Source organism: Aphelocoma coerulescens, chromosome 4, assembly GCF_041296385.1.
Source record: "Aphelocoma coerulescens isolate FSJ_1873_10779 chromosome 4, UR_Acoe_1.0, whole genome shotgun sequence".
NCBI lineage: Eukaryota > Metazoa > Chordata > Aves > Passeriformes > Corvidae > Aphelocoma > Aphelocoma coerulescens.
In genome coordinates this window covers 698,013-714,385 of record NC_091017.1, presented here as the reverse complement: position 1 = coordinate 714,385, position 16,373 = coordinate 698,013, and the positions used below count along the sequence as shown (strand labels likewise).

Here is a 16,373-nt window from a genome sequence, read left to right as displayed (position 1 = left end):
TACCCTGAAACAAGATTCAATCTGCCACTGTATTTAATGCTGTATTTTTCATTATCTCACAAGCATATGTTGGAACTGCTACAGATGATGAAGTTAGCTGCTGGGCAGAGCTATCATCAATGCTTTCCATCTTTATTTTAATAAGAGGAACGAGCAAATTGTTTGTGACCTTTGTCAAGGGCTTCCCGGAAGACAAGAAACCTAGCTGCAACAAAATCGCTAGCCTGGAGCCCTGCTGAATATTCAATGCTTGAGCCCTGCCTGAAACATGCTGTAACAAAGCCATTGTGTCTGATGGAGCCATGTCTGCCACAAAGGAACTGAGAGCTAACAGCAAAAGTTAAACCTTTCCTTTCTTGTCCTTCACACTCCTGGAACAATGTGGCAATATGCTGTTTTGTTCAACCTACTTGCAGGACAGGAAGCTGAAAATGGTGTTTCCCTGACAGCTGGCTCATCGCACCTGTGCTGCTGTGGAGAGAAAAAAACCACGGGCTTTTGGTTTTTTTAGGAAATAAAAAGCTGACATATGTGCTGTTGGTATGTGTCACATGATGGACATGTTCCCTATGGCTGCCAGCACTGAGGAGTAGGGACATGCCGTTTTGAGGTACCTCACACAAAAAGAACCTTGCGTGACTCGAAGCACGTGACAGTATGGAGCAACCAAGAATGCTGAGGCAGGGGTGGTTACAAAATGCACTCCTGGCCTGGAAGGGGTTCCTGCAGAATCTATGCCAGAGTACCAGAGCACGAAATGCCTCCACAAGAAAAAGCCATCCTGAGGCATTACTCCAGTCTGTAGGCAAACTCTGGGGTGGGGGCAGCCAGTCCTGGGACTAGAATCATGTCTCAGCAGCAATGTCTTTGACTTTTTTGCTTGTGTAGTTCTTGAGAGTTTGTGGAGATGGAGACTGTAGCAGTTGCTATTTGTTGATGCACGTGTAGGCTTTGCGGGTGACTTCAGATAAAACACTTCGCTGTGGGTGTTTATTTAAGCTTCCAGGCACCATTTTCTATATAGGGAGAAAGAAAAGTACAGTAGAAGTGATAATACGTTCCTGTCTGTTGTCTCCGTCTCTGGTGACTGACTCAGTGTTCACACTCCCATAACATGGTGCAAGAAGGTGATCTGGGCACTAGGTTTTTAGTGGGGTGATTTTATTTTGGCATCAGCTGTTTACAGTTCTCTGGAATCTCAGTACATTACTCTGATGCGTTGACACTAACATTTTGCTTACTATGGTATCCTCAAAACTTGGAGGGAAATTCCTTGTGGTTATCTAAGAAGTTCAGTTATCAATGGAAATTTTATAGAGCTTTTGTGGAGCCTGCAACACTCCAGCTTGCAAACGTCATTCCAGAATTGGTATTTGGTTATCCTTGTATGGGCGTAATGGCTGTACAATAGATGAGGAACCCACCCTTAAGTCCCCTTGCAAAATGAAGGAGCGGTGATTTGGAACGGCAAAGATCTAAAGTCCCCTTTTGGCACTTTTGGTGCCTTCTTCTAATGACTTCAGACCATTCCTTGCACCTTTGACTTGCTAGTGCCATTTATCAGGCTTATTTTCGCATTGGAGCCTTCTGAAAACCGGGTGTACAGTGCTTCCTGGCATTAATGCTTCTCTGTGCAAAACCATCTGGTGGAAGCTTGGAGTGCTGAATGAAAGGTGTAAACCTGGATTAGCGTGGATATGGTTCTCTATTGCCTTTGGCTCATTCACATCTCACTGGATGTTTTCCAGGTTCCCTTGGAAGAGCCAAGATTGCCATCATACAGTGTAATGCCATATGTTAAGATTCATATGACATATTACCTAAAAGTCATAAATTATTATACTGTGTCTCTTTACAGGGCTGTGATTAGAAATGTTTATGTAAATGCACCTTCCCAAGAAAAATGGCACATGATGTTAAACAACAGTATTCATGGCAGCTCTAATGAGGTACTTTGACTCAGTTAGGATGTTGCCTCGAAAACAATCTGATCTGAGTATAATGGGGAATTAATGTCCTTTTTAAAATGCACTGATCTTAGATGAGGTTTCTGCTGGTACTGACATTGCTGGGGAAGAAGATGACTGAGAGGCAAACCTGCAGAACATGCTGCTCTGTGAATTGGGAATACCTGGCCCTAGAGTCCAGTTTGTGGTCCTGGCACCGTGTCTGTGTTACTTGACAGAAATCCCCTATGTACACGCACACGTGTATAAAGGTGTCCTGTTCTCACATATGGCTGAGACAGGTTTCACTTGGGCTTTTAAGCTGCTGCCATAAAAGTGAAAAAGTTATGCCTCCCTTTAACTCCCATTTTTCTGGTGTAAGTCAGCTCATCTTGAGTTCTTCCGATGGTGGAAGGTGTAACATGCCCACTTAAGTTAGCAGTAGATTTGCTTAACTGCTGCTTCAAACACAGGTAGAGAAATCCATCCAGCAAAGAGAAATGGAGTTAGAAAGCTGACAGACAGTATCTGTGTATTTGGAAAAACAAACAAAAGCAACAACAAAAACCAACCAGGAAAAAACCCCAACAAAAAACCAAAAAGCCCAAACAAACAAAACAAACACAAAAAAAAAAAAAAAAAAACATAAAAAACTAATTGAGTGGCTTTCTTAAATATCCAGACAGAGGACATGGAACAATTTGGATCAGACATTGGAGTAAAAATAAACAGGAAGGATTTAATGCTGAGAAGAATGTGCTTTTTTTTGTCACACATTGGAGTAAAAATAAACAGGAAGGATTTAATGCTGAGAAGAATGTGCTTTTTTTTGTCTAACAACAATAGATTTTTCAAACAAGATGAAGGGATCTAATCATTCTAATTAGCACTGATTCACCTTCTCTCCCAGAGGGATTATATACAAGCTCTGTGGTGGGTACAACTGCACTTTGCTCTCTCCTTTCAGTGGCTGGGACATTGGAGCAGACCAATACACCATGAAATGGGACAGACCCCAATGGAGGTGGTGAATCAGTTTGGAATCAAAGCATTCAAGAACCAGGAAAAAGAGGAAACAACTGGCTTGTTTTGAAGCACATGTGAATTCATGCAGGGCTCGCACAAGCTGTCAGAGTGCTTTGTACTTGTCTTTCACATGGGGCATGTGTGACACAGCCCTTCAGTGGCACCTGCAGCCCACAGCGACTATTGTGGCCTCTCCTCAGTGTGCAATCCCTGTGAGATGTGCAGTGCTGCTGCACGAGCACTGGTGTGTTTTCAGAGACAGTTCTCGTACGTGGCTGTGTCTGCTTGCTCTTGTCACCCCCACATCAGCACCACGCGCAGGTTCCAAGGCTCAGTGTTGCCACGGGTTCAGCTCTCCCATGATTATGTGAGGGATCAGCGTGATCGGCTGTCACTGATTTCACTGACATCTGTCCCCACAGCGAGACAAGCTGCAACATGAATTATTGAAGACATACACATGCAGATCTGTGTCATGATTACGCCAAACAATGTGCTTTGCGACCCTCCGGAGAGCTGTGCGGACAGCTGCTTTAACCCTTTCTGACAATCTGTTACCAGCTTCCCAGCACAGGAACTTGGTGGGGGTCTGGGACACTTGGGCAGCCTCAGTCCTTGCTCCCTGTGCTGAGCTGCTAACGCAGAGTTACTGTCTGGAGAAGTCTCCCTCTCTGCAAGGCTTTGCAAAACAAGGCATTTAAATCTTGATAGGAGAGCTTGGTCTCGCAACAGGCAGAGAACAGTGGACCTGATCCAGAAAAAGACCTGGTTAGTTTAACTCTCAGTGAAAAATTGATGAGTTAAAACCTCATCATTAAGCATGACTGAGACTTGAAAAACTTTGGGGCTCCAAGTGCTTTTGTCACTGCATGGCAGTCTGAGGGGTTAGGAAGCAGTCTTAGAAAACAATAATGAACTTGCTGACTTGAGTCACGGGGTAGATTCCAAACCTGTGCTTCACTGCAGCCATTTATGTTTGCTCGGCTTAATAGTGTGAATGATTAAGACAATCTGATACCTCAGGTCCCTTTGTCAAGGATAAACCAATAGACATTTGAGTCTCAAACTACCTATCCTGTGAAAAAGGCTTTGAGTCAAGCTGGCTTTTGTATCCCATAGTTGAGTGAGCAGTTTCTGAATCTGGGAAACTTTATGGTTAAGATGAAGCCTTTTTCCATTTTAGTGTAACTTCAGCACAGATTTAAGTGAAGCAGACACAAATAGGCCCACTCTGCTTACCGTGGAGGTAGGAGCGGAGACTGCTGTGGGATCCAAGTGCCTCTGCTTCCTTGACCTTCTGAGTGAGCTTCATAATTCAAGGGCTGTTTACAGCTGTGATTCCAGCAGTTTTCATCACCATATCTGATGAACCTTTTGTCTGCTGTTTTTAGCTTACAGAAATGAGCCATTTTGGTGGGTTTTGCTGCCTGCTCAGTGTGGTTAGGGGTTGTAATGACTGTAATGACTGGACTTGTTTGGATGGTGTTTTTAATCTCACTGTTTTCTGCTCCTATACAATAGATACTGATTCAGCAAAGACTTAATATGTCTCCAACACTGTCAAAAGAGAGGATGAGCTCCCCTAAAGGGCTTAGCAGGAGTCAGATGTGGCCTTCACCTTGTTGCACAAGTAATTATAATGGAGACCCTTCGTAGGGCCGTGCATCCGCAGCCATGAACGTTTGGAGCTTTGGGGGAATGGATTATTTGCTCTAAATATACTCCAAGTAATTGTATAGCTCATATCCAGCAGGTCAGGATTACAAATTTCATTACAGATTTCAGAGATTGGAAGCCTTTATACAATTACCCTAAGTCCAACTAAGAGGTAAAATCATTTCTTTGAGATGGACTAGGAGGAGGATACTGATCTGATATGACTTTCCCTAGGCTTCAATTTCATTAGGAAAATAAGAATCTTTTTTCATTTCATCTGGGTTTGATATACCCTCAGACATATGGCGTATCAGGTGTGGTATATGCTTGGAGCCTTTTCCCCCACGCGTCTTAAAGCTGTGCAGGTCAATATCCTTTTGGTCTCTGCTTGCTTATTTCTGAACAACTTTGTGACTGCTGGCTAAGGGGGTCCCTTGTGAAAAGCCTTGTGAGGCTGGGGAAATGCTGCAGCCAAGTTTCAGGAGGATGTCTGTACGTGAGTATGTGAGACCAAATTGTCAGAGTATGGCCTAGGAGATGAGGGTTGATACAACAGGATGTTAAACACTAAACACTGATGCCAACCCAGAAATAACTGATTTTACCTGCACACAGGTCGGTCAGTGTTTATGTCTGTGTAGCCGGGTGTTGATTTTCTGCTTGGCAAAAAAATACACTCACTGTAAAGCTAATTAGACTTAGTGCTAAGATAGATGACCCAGAAGGGTGGCAGAGAGGAACAAATCGTGAACTGTGTGGGTTGGCTATGGGCTCTGAAGATGTGAGCAGAAGGTAACTTTGGGTGCTCTGGGCAGGCGTGTGACTCGAGTGCAGTACTGAGGTGCTGGAAGATGAGCATGGGCCCTGGCGCTTTGTGGAATCAGGGCTCACGTAGGTGGGAATTGAGACACACAAGTATGCACAGCCCTGTCTCTGCTGCCGTGGGCATGAGCCAAGTGGCACACAGGGTTTGAATATCAGAGAGACGTTGCTGCTGCACCATGTCTTCTTTTCCACATCTGTAGCCCTCATCTTCCCTTCCTGTGGCAGAGCAGAGGATGGTGACAATGAATTCCATAAGGTGAGTGAACAGGATTGTATGTTTCCCATCAAAAGAGCAGCATCTGTTGTTGTTAGCACTTCTTGGAATCATGAGTGTCTTAAATCAAGCTAACAGTACATTAAGGTTGTTTGAGGTATTAATACTCCATATTTCCTTTTTCTTTTTTTTTTTATAAAAGGACCTTGCCTTTAGTTTTTCAGACTTCCCTATAGCTGGTGTTATTTTCCAAAGCAGCAACTTACTGCTGTTGTTTTCTCACTGCCTTGCCGGTGTCACGCGGGTGTTTGTTTAAAAGCAGAGCTGCAATGTAGCGAAAGTTTGTGTGTGTGAGTGGACATACGGGGAACCTGCGGGTCAAATTCACTGTTCCTGGCTGCTGTAGTCAATTCAGCCTAAAACATGTTATTAGCCTTTGGCTTTGGGAAGCCATATGGCCAGCAAATCTGGCCAGAAGCAGACTGAATCCAATTCACAGAAAGCTGGTAAACCTGGATTTGTTGCTGAGAGTGTCCAAATGTTGTCTTTAGTCAGCCAAGAAAGCACTCACAGCCAAACTATTATGATAAAGTAAGACTGATTGTTGTGTTTTCACCTGACAAACACAGGTGATGGATGCAAGGAGTGACAGGAAACCACCAGCATCTCTGTCAGGCAATGCAAGTTCATAGTCGCTCATTCCAAAGTGCTGCTCAGGCTCTGGTATAGTATCAGTGTTATGCTGGCAAGGCTTTGGCTGCCATCCTCATCCTTCTGGTACCTACCAGAGCACAGGAGAACAGGCTCAGACTTGGTGCTCAGTGCTCTGCCTGAGCAAAGGAAGAACAGAGCGGACTTGGGCATCACCTCTGTTAATATGTATGGCAGCATTGCCCAGTGGGCTTCGAGTTCTGGGACCTAGCTGGAACTGGATTGCAGTTGTTTTTCTGTTTTTTAATGAAGGAGATGTAACTGTTATTATGTGTAAATCCAACACGTTTAGCTCCATAAGAGAGGGGGCGATTTTTATTATCTTTCCCTTGCAAGAGTTACTTGCTTAAGAAGCTTTCAAAATATTACCCAGTCACTGAAGGTTCTTTAAGAAAAATATGACTGCTCGTGTAAACAATTAATGGTTGTTAAGCGTGGCAGTGTATATTATGACAAACAACACATGCTACATTATGCCAGCTGGTGTAATGATGTGATAATGTCTGACTCATTAACTCTGGCACACAGTTTACGATGCCCTTCTATGACAGGATTAATTGATTCACACATACATTAAAACAAAAATAACTAAACTGAAATTCAGCTGGAAGCCTGGCTTCTCATTTGTCATCAACCCTGTTGGTGGCTGCAGCCAGTCCGGGCCCAGTGCAGAGCCAGATGAGGTTTGTCCCTTGACCTCTGTTTTGGCCAACTCCATGAGTACCCTGTGAGAAGGGAGGATGTGATGAGAGCAGCCACCAGACTGAAGGGCCCCTGCAATGACTTTCAGGTATTCTGGGACTGTTTGGATCAAGTAAAAGAGTTGAAAGGTGAAAATACCTCAGAATTGCAAAGCCCTTTTTGCCTGAGTAAAGCCACCAATGCATGGCATGTTGTTTGCTGTCTGTACAGAGCCACGAGCTAGTTAATATATTTGTGTCAGAGCACTGAGATAAGCTCTTATTGGGGAATCTTCCCTCAAACCAGAACTTGGACACAAGGAGAAAGTGCTGAGGGATGTCTCAAAGTTGTCCAGGCAGTAGGAAAACCGAATTGGAAATAATTCAGTAAAAAAGAAACTAACCAAATTAGTTTAAAATGGAAATGAAAAAGCTTGTGGTGACATGACTTCTGGCTTACCTGCCTTGTGCTCCATGCCAGGGAGGAGCCTGGAGTGTCTCTGCTGTTGACACTGAAGCCGTATTGTCATTAGGCTTAGAAAAATAATGTAATCTACGTCTTCTCATTTGAAAGGGAAGAAAAGAAAAAGTTAATTTTTCATACTAAGAAATCTTTGCAGGTGTCTTGCTGAGTGACAGTTTGTAGCAGAAGGAAAGTCCCAGGGCCTACCTGTGTGCTCAGAGCTGTTGGCAAAGGGACAGAAAGAAGGGAGAGTAGTGGGGTAAGTACAGGAGCTGCCTGGAAGCTTGAAAGAAGCTGCAGGTGGAATTGAAAGTTTATTTCAACCTGTGGCTTCTGGCTTTCCAGAAGGCAAAGAAGTTGCTAAAGTAAACAACGTGACCTGAGGAAAGAGACTACTCAAATGCTAAATAATGAAAAAGTTCTAAGGAAGAAGTGGCATTGTCCAGTAAGTAGACTTCACATCATTTAAGAAATTGAGGTGTTCAGAATGTTCATAATGTTCATGTTTTAAATAGGCTCTCATTTGTCGTATGACTTCTATGAGCAGATTATTCCTGTGGCACGGAGCAGAGTGTGAAGCAGCTCTCTTTGGGCGGAGAGATCTGTTAAAGGAGGAATGGCCCAGTGCAAGTACCTGGAGTAGGTGCTGGAGCTTTGCTACTGGGAGCTGGGATGTGGATGAGACCTGGGATATGAGTCAGACCTGGCTGCCCCAGCTGCTGTGTTTCACTCTTGATAAACATATGCAGCAGCCTCTGAAAATCTCTGAAAGCTCAAAAATAGGTCCCTGGCTCCAGAGGAGTTTTGTGCCTCATGGCCTTGCTGGATAATAGAATTATACTGTTGGTAAAGGATAATCTAGAAGTGAGTCTAATAGACAATCTGTATTACAGGCATTTCTATGCAAAAATGTTTCCCGAGTGAAACAGTATCATGAAAAGCCTTTTGCTTCCACTGAGTACTCAGGGTTGCGGTTTTCCCCTAGTCCACTTTCTGGAAAATAGACATGTTTTATATTTCATCCACCTTCCCTGCCTCCAGTTTCCTCTGAAAATACAATCTTTTGTTCAGGGCAGGTTTATAATCCTGTGTTTGTTCCAGCTGGAATCCTGGTGTGACAGTGTTCTTGTTACTGCACTGCCAGCCTTGGTCTAACAGGGCAACTGGTGTTCCTTAAAAATGTTTTCAGCCAGGGTTCTGACCCTGTGGAGGTGATTGGGAACATGGAGCACTGAGATTCCGTTTGAGATGAAGCACTGCTGGCGTTTGTTGGAATGGAGCTACCTCAGGCTTTGTCCAGGGTATTTGCACTGAGGCTTTGTACACGGAGGAGCTGTCTGAGCATCCTCTCTTTGTTTTGGGTTTACAATCATGGTGTCCTGCCTACAACTGGGCAGTGTGCCAGTAGGAAGGATAATCATACTCAATTTAATGATTGTGAAGATAAATGGAATAGTAATTATAGGCAATATTTTGGCTATTTGAATTATGTTGGGCACTGAGTAGTTTCATGTGTCCTAACTTTCCCTGCCAGTGGCTGCTGATACCTGAAGGGGTTTTCAGCTGTTCTGCCACATGCTCTGACCTGAGCTCTAGGCAAGTCCACAGGGAGGTGAAATCCCTGCTCAAACGTGGAGTCGCTTCCTGCGGCTTTGAGTCTTGTTCCACTCTCTTGGCAGTCACTTGCTCATTGAAAGGCTCTCCTGTGGAAGTGTGCTTGAGGTGTACCTCTCCATCTCAGTGCGAGGAGAGCTCTGACTGGCCTCAGGGTGGGCTCATGTTGGGTTTACCGGAACTTCTCCTGGCAAGGGGAGCACTGAGGTGCTGTTGAGATTCCAGCCTACGCTTACTGAGCTGAGAGCTGGAGCTGTGGGCTCAGCCGGTGTCATAGTCACCTGGTGGGATGGGGACCACTGCAGATGTATCTTCTCCTTGTATTCGGCACATTCTTCTGGAGACTTCACGTTTCCCGCATTGAGCTTCTCTCTTGGGTTTTTTTTTACTCAATTATGATAATAGTCTGACTTTACGACCCAGTTCAGATCAAGGCCTTACCATGTTCATGTGCAAATTGAAAACTGTTTCCTTACAGTAAGGAAAACAGATAAGGAGAAAAAGAGAGTATGTTATCTCAAATAATTCCTGAGAGTCTAGCAGAGACAAAGATTCAGCATATTGTATGTAATTGATACACCTTGAACTGGTATTGAAAAAAAAAAAATTAGGCGTTTGGCCAGAAGAAATGACACATTAGTCTGTGTGAACCTTGGCTGTAAGGATTTGAGTATGGCTTGCTGTGAGATGTACCAGTCTCAGTGGGCTGATAAATCAGGGGCTGTGCTTCTGTTCAGGGTTCAGATGACATAATTGGTTCCATCAGGTTTTCATCAGAAAGAAGAAACTACAATGACAAAAATAAATTATAAATATTGTCTAGGTGGGGGGTGGATGCCCGCACACACACTATACAGATTGTATAGCATACCTGTACAGCATCGCTGGTAACAGAAGTGTGCATCCTGCCTCATGCAATCTGCTAATGGCCGAGGGTGTTTTAATGGACACTTTAAATAAAGTAGCCCCCCATGCTTGGAGCTCGTGTCCCTTGGGCACTGCGGTGTGCGTGCACAGCTCTGAGGGGGTTCCTAGCTGCTGCCAAGGGAACAGTATTTCTGGGGCTTGTGGTAATGGTGGAGAGGCTGAATTTCAGCTGAAGGCAGCATCTGATGTTGATTGCAAGATAACAATCACCTCCAGAGGGATAATGCATCACATAATTAGCTGCACTCAGACTTTGCTTCCTCCTGATGTGAAGTTCATACTTAAGGTAGAGTTACTTTCAGAAAGCCCAGCAGCCCTTGGCTTGGAGGTTTCTCTGTTGTTTGTGTCCTGGATAAGTGTGTATAACTAATAAGAAATAGCCTGTGGAGCTGCTGGGACAGTAAGGACTGTAATGCATGCTAAATGCAGGGGCCAAGCACTGCAGGCAATTCCTCCAGGTCTCCTGTAAATCAGCTGGTAAAGGTTTTACTGCAAGCTGAAGTGGGTATTTAAATATTCCTCCAGTTAAGTTTATTCATTTTGTTTTGATTAAAACAATTGGAACAATGGTGTGGCTGTAATTTCAGCAGGAGGTTCAAGTGGGTGACTGACTGAGTTGAGAATGTATTTACTCCAGGCCTCAGCAGAGAGATTACTCATGGGGATCTTACTGGGCTGCATGATTAAAAAAACAAAACAAAAAGCAGCAGCAACAAATTTTCAATATCTAACGTGTATAGTGGCTGCATAATGTTGCATTTAGATGGATGATAGTTTAATTTAATGTTTAGTCTTATGCATGGGCTTACTCAGACAAACAGTTGCTTACTCCCAGGGGATTATGGGCATTAATATCAAAGTGATGATGCAAGCATCACAGCCATGCTCAAATAGAGAGCTGGAGGATTCAAACCAGCCTGGTCCTTAAAGGAGCTGATTTGTTTGGTTGATTTCTCTTCTTGACTTCACTTCTCCTTCTTGAGAGACAAGAGAGGCTGGAACAGCTGCAGCATTCCCTGTGCCTGCAGGTGAGAGGGAGCTGGGCTCCTGCAGCAGTCCCTGGTGGGATGTTCGTGAGGCACCTTGTCCTTGAATTGCGCCAAGGAGCTGCAGCTCTGGCTGTGCTCACATCCCCAGTCTGTGTTTCAGTGAGTGTTCCTGTCCTTCCCACCCTGCCCCTCGTGACCCTGCTTGCTCCAGCCCCTCCACTCTTGACTGCTCAAACACAGGAAGAGCAGCCCAGGAAAGTGTCCTAGGCGAAGCAAGGTTCTGTTCTGCCCTGCCTTGGATGTGTGCAGGCAACACATCGGCCATCAAATGATGGCTTGGTGCCTCAGCATGGGCATGTAAGTAGTTCTGCTTAGTGGCAATGCAGAGAAATCATTAATTAACCAGTTTGGTAATAGAATATACAGAGGCAATATAGCTGCCTAAAGGAGGATCAGAGGGCTGTAATTTGCTGCTATCACTTGAATTATATTATGGAAATGAGTTTCAAAAACTACAGGAAAGTAGAGTAAAAAAATATGGCTGTAATGGGCTTGGATTGTTTTTTAGTTGCCTTTTTTTCTGATTTGCTAATGATTATTATATGTCCATCCTTAAAGTCATTTGTGATGTGTCCCATGCTGAGAATTATGACAAGCAGCAAGAAATGAGAAATTAATTCATTTTAAATGATGCTGCACATTATCAGGAGAGAGGCTGCATTTTCAGGCACCAAAAGGATTCCTAATGACAAGCTTAATCCTTCCATCAGACCCAGCTGCACAAAGTGCTGCACGTCGACTGCTGGGTGCCTGGGTAAAGCACAGTGTGGGTAGTCTGGCTCAGTTGTTTGAACCAGTAAGTAAACGTGACACAAAGATGCTCTGAGTGACAGAGCACTCCTGCTGAGAACCCAGTAAAGAGGGCAGTGCAGCAATCAAGCTGTGTGATGAGCAAAGGTACACGTCTCTGTGGGAGTTCCTGGGGCTGTAGAGGATGGCAGCTTACACAGATCAGGCAGTGAGGAACGCAAGCCCCACCAGCGATGGTTCCCAGCACTCCTGAAGGGCCTTTCATTAGGAGCTGAAGCCAGGCAGGAGCTCCAGACCTAACTTCCTGGCTATTAGGTGATTAAATGAGTGAACAGGTAATGACATACAGACTTCCTTACAGAAGTGCTTGTGTTGCCCTACATAATCAAAGCCCACCTTGCTCTGAGTTTCTAGGCCACATTTTTGACACAGTGTAATGTTTTTCTCTCCATCTTACTCCACTGAAGAATTTCTGCACCCAGTTTTCACCCAGTTTGGGCTTTGAGCAATACAGAGGCTGTCCCAGTGGGATTGTTTCAGCTGTTGTGCTGATGGCACAAGTTGCACGCTGCTGCTGGTATAATGGGATTTACGAGTAGTGATGTACAGATTGATGGAACAGCGAGTCTGGTGCAAAGTACAGTTTGCCTGGGTTTGGAGCTCAGTGGCTCAGAGGAAGAAGCTGTTTTCTAGGTTTGAGAAATAGCGAGTCAAGGATGCCAGACTATGGATAGAGTGGCTACAGCTGCGAACTGCACTCACCACGGTGCACCTGTTAAGCAGAGCAGTCACCTGTTGGCAGGCTCCAGCGCAGCCTTCTGTGCCTGGTATTTCATTATCATTCACATGTGGTTTTGTCAATAACCCTTGTTTGAACTGCTCCACACCTGTAACAACTTCTTGGTGCATCTCTGAAGGTTGTGTTTAGGCTGGAAATACTGATGCACTTAGAGAATTTCCCTCCATTTTTGCTTCTGAATGACATGGGAACATACTGAAGGGAGTAGTGATGTTTGTTGTGCAGGTCATGCCTCCAGCTGTGTGCCTGAACTGCCCCAAGGTGCTATTGTTTGTCCTTGCATGAGATGTTGGGTGCCTTGGAGTGGTGTTTTCAGAAAGAATTGTTTTATACCTTGGCAGCTGTTGGGATGGTTGTTCCCAGCTGGCCAGGGTCCAGGGCTTTGCTGTGCCTAAAGCAGTCAAAACAGGATAGTTATGGGAGAAGCGGGCCATTGAAGGGGGTGTCTGAACACGGGCTGGCTGAGTGTCCTGCGTGGGATGGAGCCTCCCCCGTGCGTGTCACGCTGCTGCGTGTGCCGAGCACTGGAGAGGGGCTGCGAGGGCTCATCAGCCTGGGCTGTTTACTTGGTGTAGCCTACAGCTGGCTGTGGAGTGTGGGCTCGTGACTGACAAACCAATGAGTTCACCCTTCATCCTCTGAAAGTGATATCGAGACTCTCCACATCCCGTATTTTAATTTTTGTGTCCTTCTTTGTCATTTTCCCAAAGAAAATTATCGCGGCACTGATCTCAATGTTAATGTATTCCTGCTTACATTTGACTTCTGAATATGTTATGGCTAATTATCATTACACAGGACGAGAGATCAGAGCCCTGACTGAGGTGCTCGGTGTGGGAACAAAAGGAGGCCAATGCTGCGCCTTGGCTCGAGGCCCAAAAATGGTGACCGAGCATCTTGAAACTGGTGGAGTCTGGGGAGGGGGGGGGGGGGGGAGTTACTGGCTTTTTTTTTTTCCTCTTAGTTTCATTTTATTATTTTTTATGAACTGGGGGAGGGGCCAGGATGGGGCTAAAATTTCCCCTTGAACATGATGTCAATATGTTGGCATGTCTTCTTTTATTAAGATGCCATCCAACTGATAACAAGTCCTGCTGTGTTTTACCAACATAAAAAATTAGACTGGAGACCAGGGAGCGGCAGGTGGCTTTTGGCACCAAGAAATAATCACACTTGATGTGGAAAGTAAAGTAAAAGGAGCCATCTGTTCACTGCAGGAGGACGTGAAAAATCACATTAACATATTGTCACTAACATCATGAAATACACAGTTAATAATAAATTTAGTTATCATGGCGAGCTGCATTGGGTGCTTCCTTAGAACAGGTATTGTGTGGAAGATGTGCTTTCTCACACCCCCTTGTTGAGCTCTGTCCTGGGTGCTGTGGCAGCCCGAGCCCTCCCGTTAGTTGCTGCCGGTGTGAGCAGACACGTGTGTCTCTGCCAGGAGCAGGGACAGTGTGTCAGAGCTCCTCTTCTGCCTCTGCCCTTTCATCTGCTCTGCCTGGATCCATCCCTGTCTTCTGACTGCCAGGCAAGCACACAAGATGGTTGAAAAGGCGGAACTAGAAATCTGATGGAGGGAAGGGAATGAAAAGCCTAGAAAACAAGAGGAGTCGTGAGTCAGGTCCATTTGCAATGAGTCCCGAAGTCCACTCCCAGGCCCACTTTAGTCCCTGGGACGCTGGTTTTGGATCACTGTGTTCACTAGGCGTTTGGGGATGGGGCCCTGTGATATCTGACATTGCTGGGGGCAGCGTTCCCTCACTGTCACTGCCTGCATTTCCCAGGGGTCCCAGGGCTGTAAGCATTGATGGATCGGTCCTCATGGCTCCCCGTGAAGTGGGACTGAGGGGTGTGCTCATTTACAAAAGATGAAGATTGAAGCCTGGAAAGGCAAGCAACACCCACACACAGGCAGGCTGGGGCAGAAACAAGCATTGAATATAATTAATGTCAATCAACCTGGCCGTATGGAAAAGAGATCTTGTCAAATGAACTTGATATCTTTTTTGATGAGATTATGAATCTGGCTGATAGACTTCTCTTAGTACCGAATGAGATTTTGATTAAGAAACTGAAATGATACAAAGTTATCACACATCGCCAGATTAAAAACTTGCTAACTGCTAAGTCTTGAAATACAACTGTAGCCAGGTTCTCAGTGTGTTGAGCATGTGTGATTGTACTGATACCCTGCAGGAGTAGCTTTAGTCCTGCACTGTTACACCTCGCAGTTTTCTGTTACTGGCGTTGGAGAAAATACACTGTGGCTCTCAGCGAGGGCAAAGAGGTGTCTGGGATGTTCTGTAACAGGAGAGGCATTCCTAAAGGTGCTATTGCAGCTCTAGAACTGCACTAAGGAGTTAACAGCGAGAGGACTGAAGTGCTTTCATGCCCCTGAGGGCTCATGACTGCTGTTTTCAAGGCTTCGATTGGTCCTGGGGCTGCCTGTTCTGGCAGTCAAATGGAACTTGAGACAATGTGAAGAAGGCTGTGAAAAAGATGGAGAAATTGGATTAGCTCTCTTCTGGGAAAGTGGCGAGGTCACTCTGTTGAAAAGAAGGAGGGAGAAAACTGAGGAGAAGTTGGACTAGAAGCCAAGGGCTCTGTGACTTGGGTAATAAAAAGCTCTTCGGTAAAGAGAGGTAAACCTGCAGTAAAAAGACTGTGTGGTAAGAGACCGTGTCTGGAAGCTGGAACAATTTTCTGCTTGCAGGTGCAAGTTTCCTAGTAAAAGGATGGCTCGGTTTTTTCATGGCTTGAGATCTCGGTAGAAAAACTAACCAATTTATGTTTTCAGTGAGAAAGCAAGACCTGAAAAGTAGACTTGAATATCCTTGTTTTACTCAGTAATCCACACTGTGACCTTTCTTGAGAGGCCTTTCTGAAACTCCTAAACAGAAACCTTTTCTTGTTGCGAAAGTGAGTTGCCTGGAGTAGAGTGAAATTATGGACTTGGCAGAATGTTTGGCCGCTGACAGTTCATTTTACAAGTAAAATGTCACTTGAGGGGAAAAAGCCATAGTTATTGACAGCCTTTGTGTGTTCTGACAGGCCTTTCTAGTTTAGTAGCTCCTTCGTTTTGTACCTGACGGACCTCTCCGGCTGTGGATGCTGAGGCAGATGGGCTCCACAGGCAGCCTGAGGGCACAGGAGGAGGGAGGGACCAGAACTCCAGAGTGCCCGGAGCTTTTTGCCTTTCATCACAGCACTGAGGGGACCCACAGAGGCTGACAACACTGCGGGGGCTCCAGGAGCTGTTGGTTCCCAGGGACAGAGGGGACAGTCCCCTGTCAGGCCACACGGGCATTTTAGCACGGGCATGGGGACTGGGGGAAGGTTGTGCCTGTACAGCCACGCGCACATGTGCTTCATGATGGATTCCAGACTTCTCTTCCCTGGCTTGCTTGTTGCCTTTCCCTACTTGTCTTTTCCTTTCTGATGTACAGACATTCCTTTGCCTGCACAGGGATCCCACCTGTTTGCAGTAGGCAAGGAGTGAGCTCCTCCCAGCTGATGGCATTTTGCAAAGATTAAAGAAAAAAAGAAAACAGGGACTTTGGGGCCCCTCTAATGACTGCTAGTTGCTGACTGCAGGGGTCAGGTTATTTGGCGCTCGAAGTGCCTCCAGAAGCCAGTGCTATTTGCAGAAAAGGGTTTGCAGGACTTTACAGTTTGGCAAGTTTTGGTATGTATAATGTCCATGCATG

The 16,373-nt window shown here is 45.3% G+C and overlaps 1 long non-coding RNA gene across 4 annotated transcripts in view; it reads left to right on the top strand.

Annotated features, from left to right (window-relative positions):
- LOC138109238 (uncharacterized) overlaps positions 1–16,373 on the top strand; it is a 102,046-nt gene that overhangs the window by 42,156 nt on the left and 43,517 nt on the right. Inside the window, exon 4 of one of the 4 annotated variants that reach the window (XR_011150367.1) lies at positions 2,914–5,188. The exons of 2 other annotated variants lie outside the window; for them this stretch is intronic. This is a non-coding gene — a long non-coding RNA (uncharacterized lncRNA). Of the gene's footprint in view, positions 1–63; positions 2,555–2,913; positions 5,189–16,373 lie in introns of those variants that run through there. One more of the 4 variants, XR_011150368.1, reaches the window with a different exon arrangement.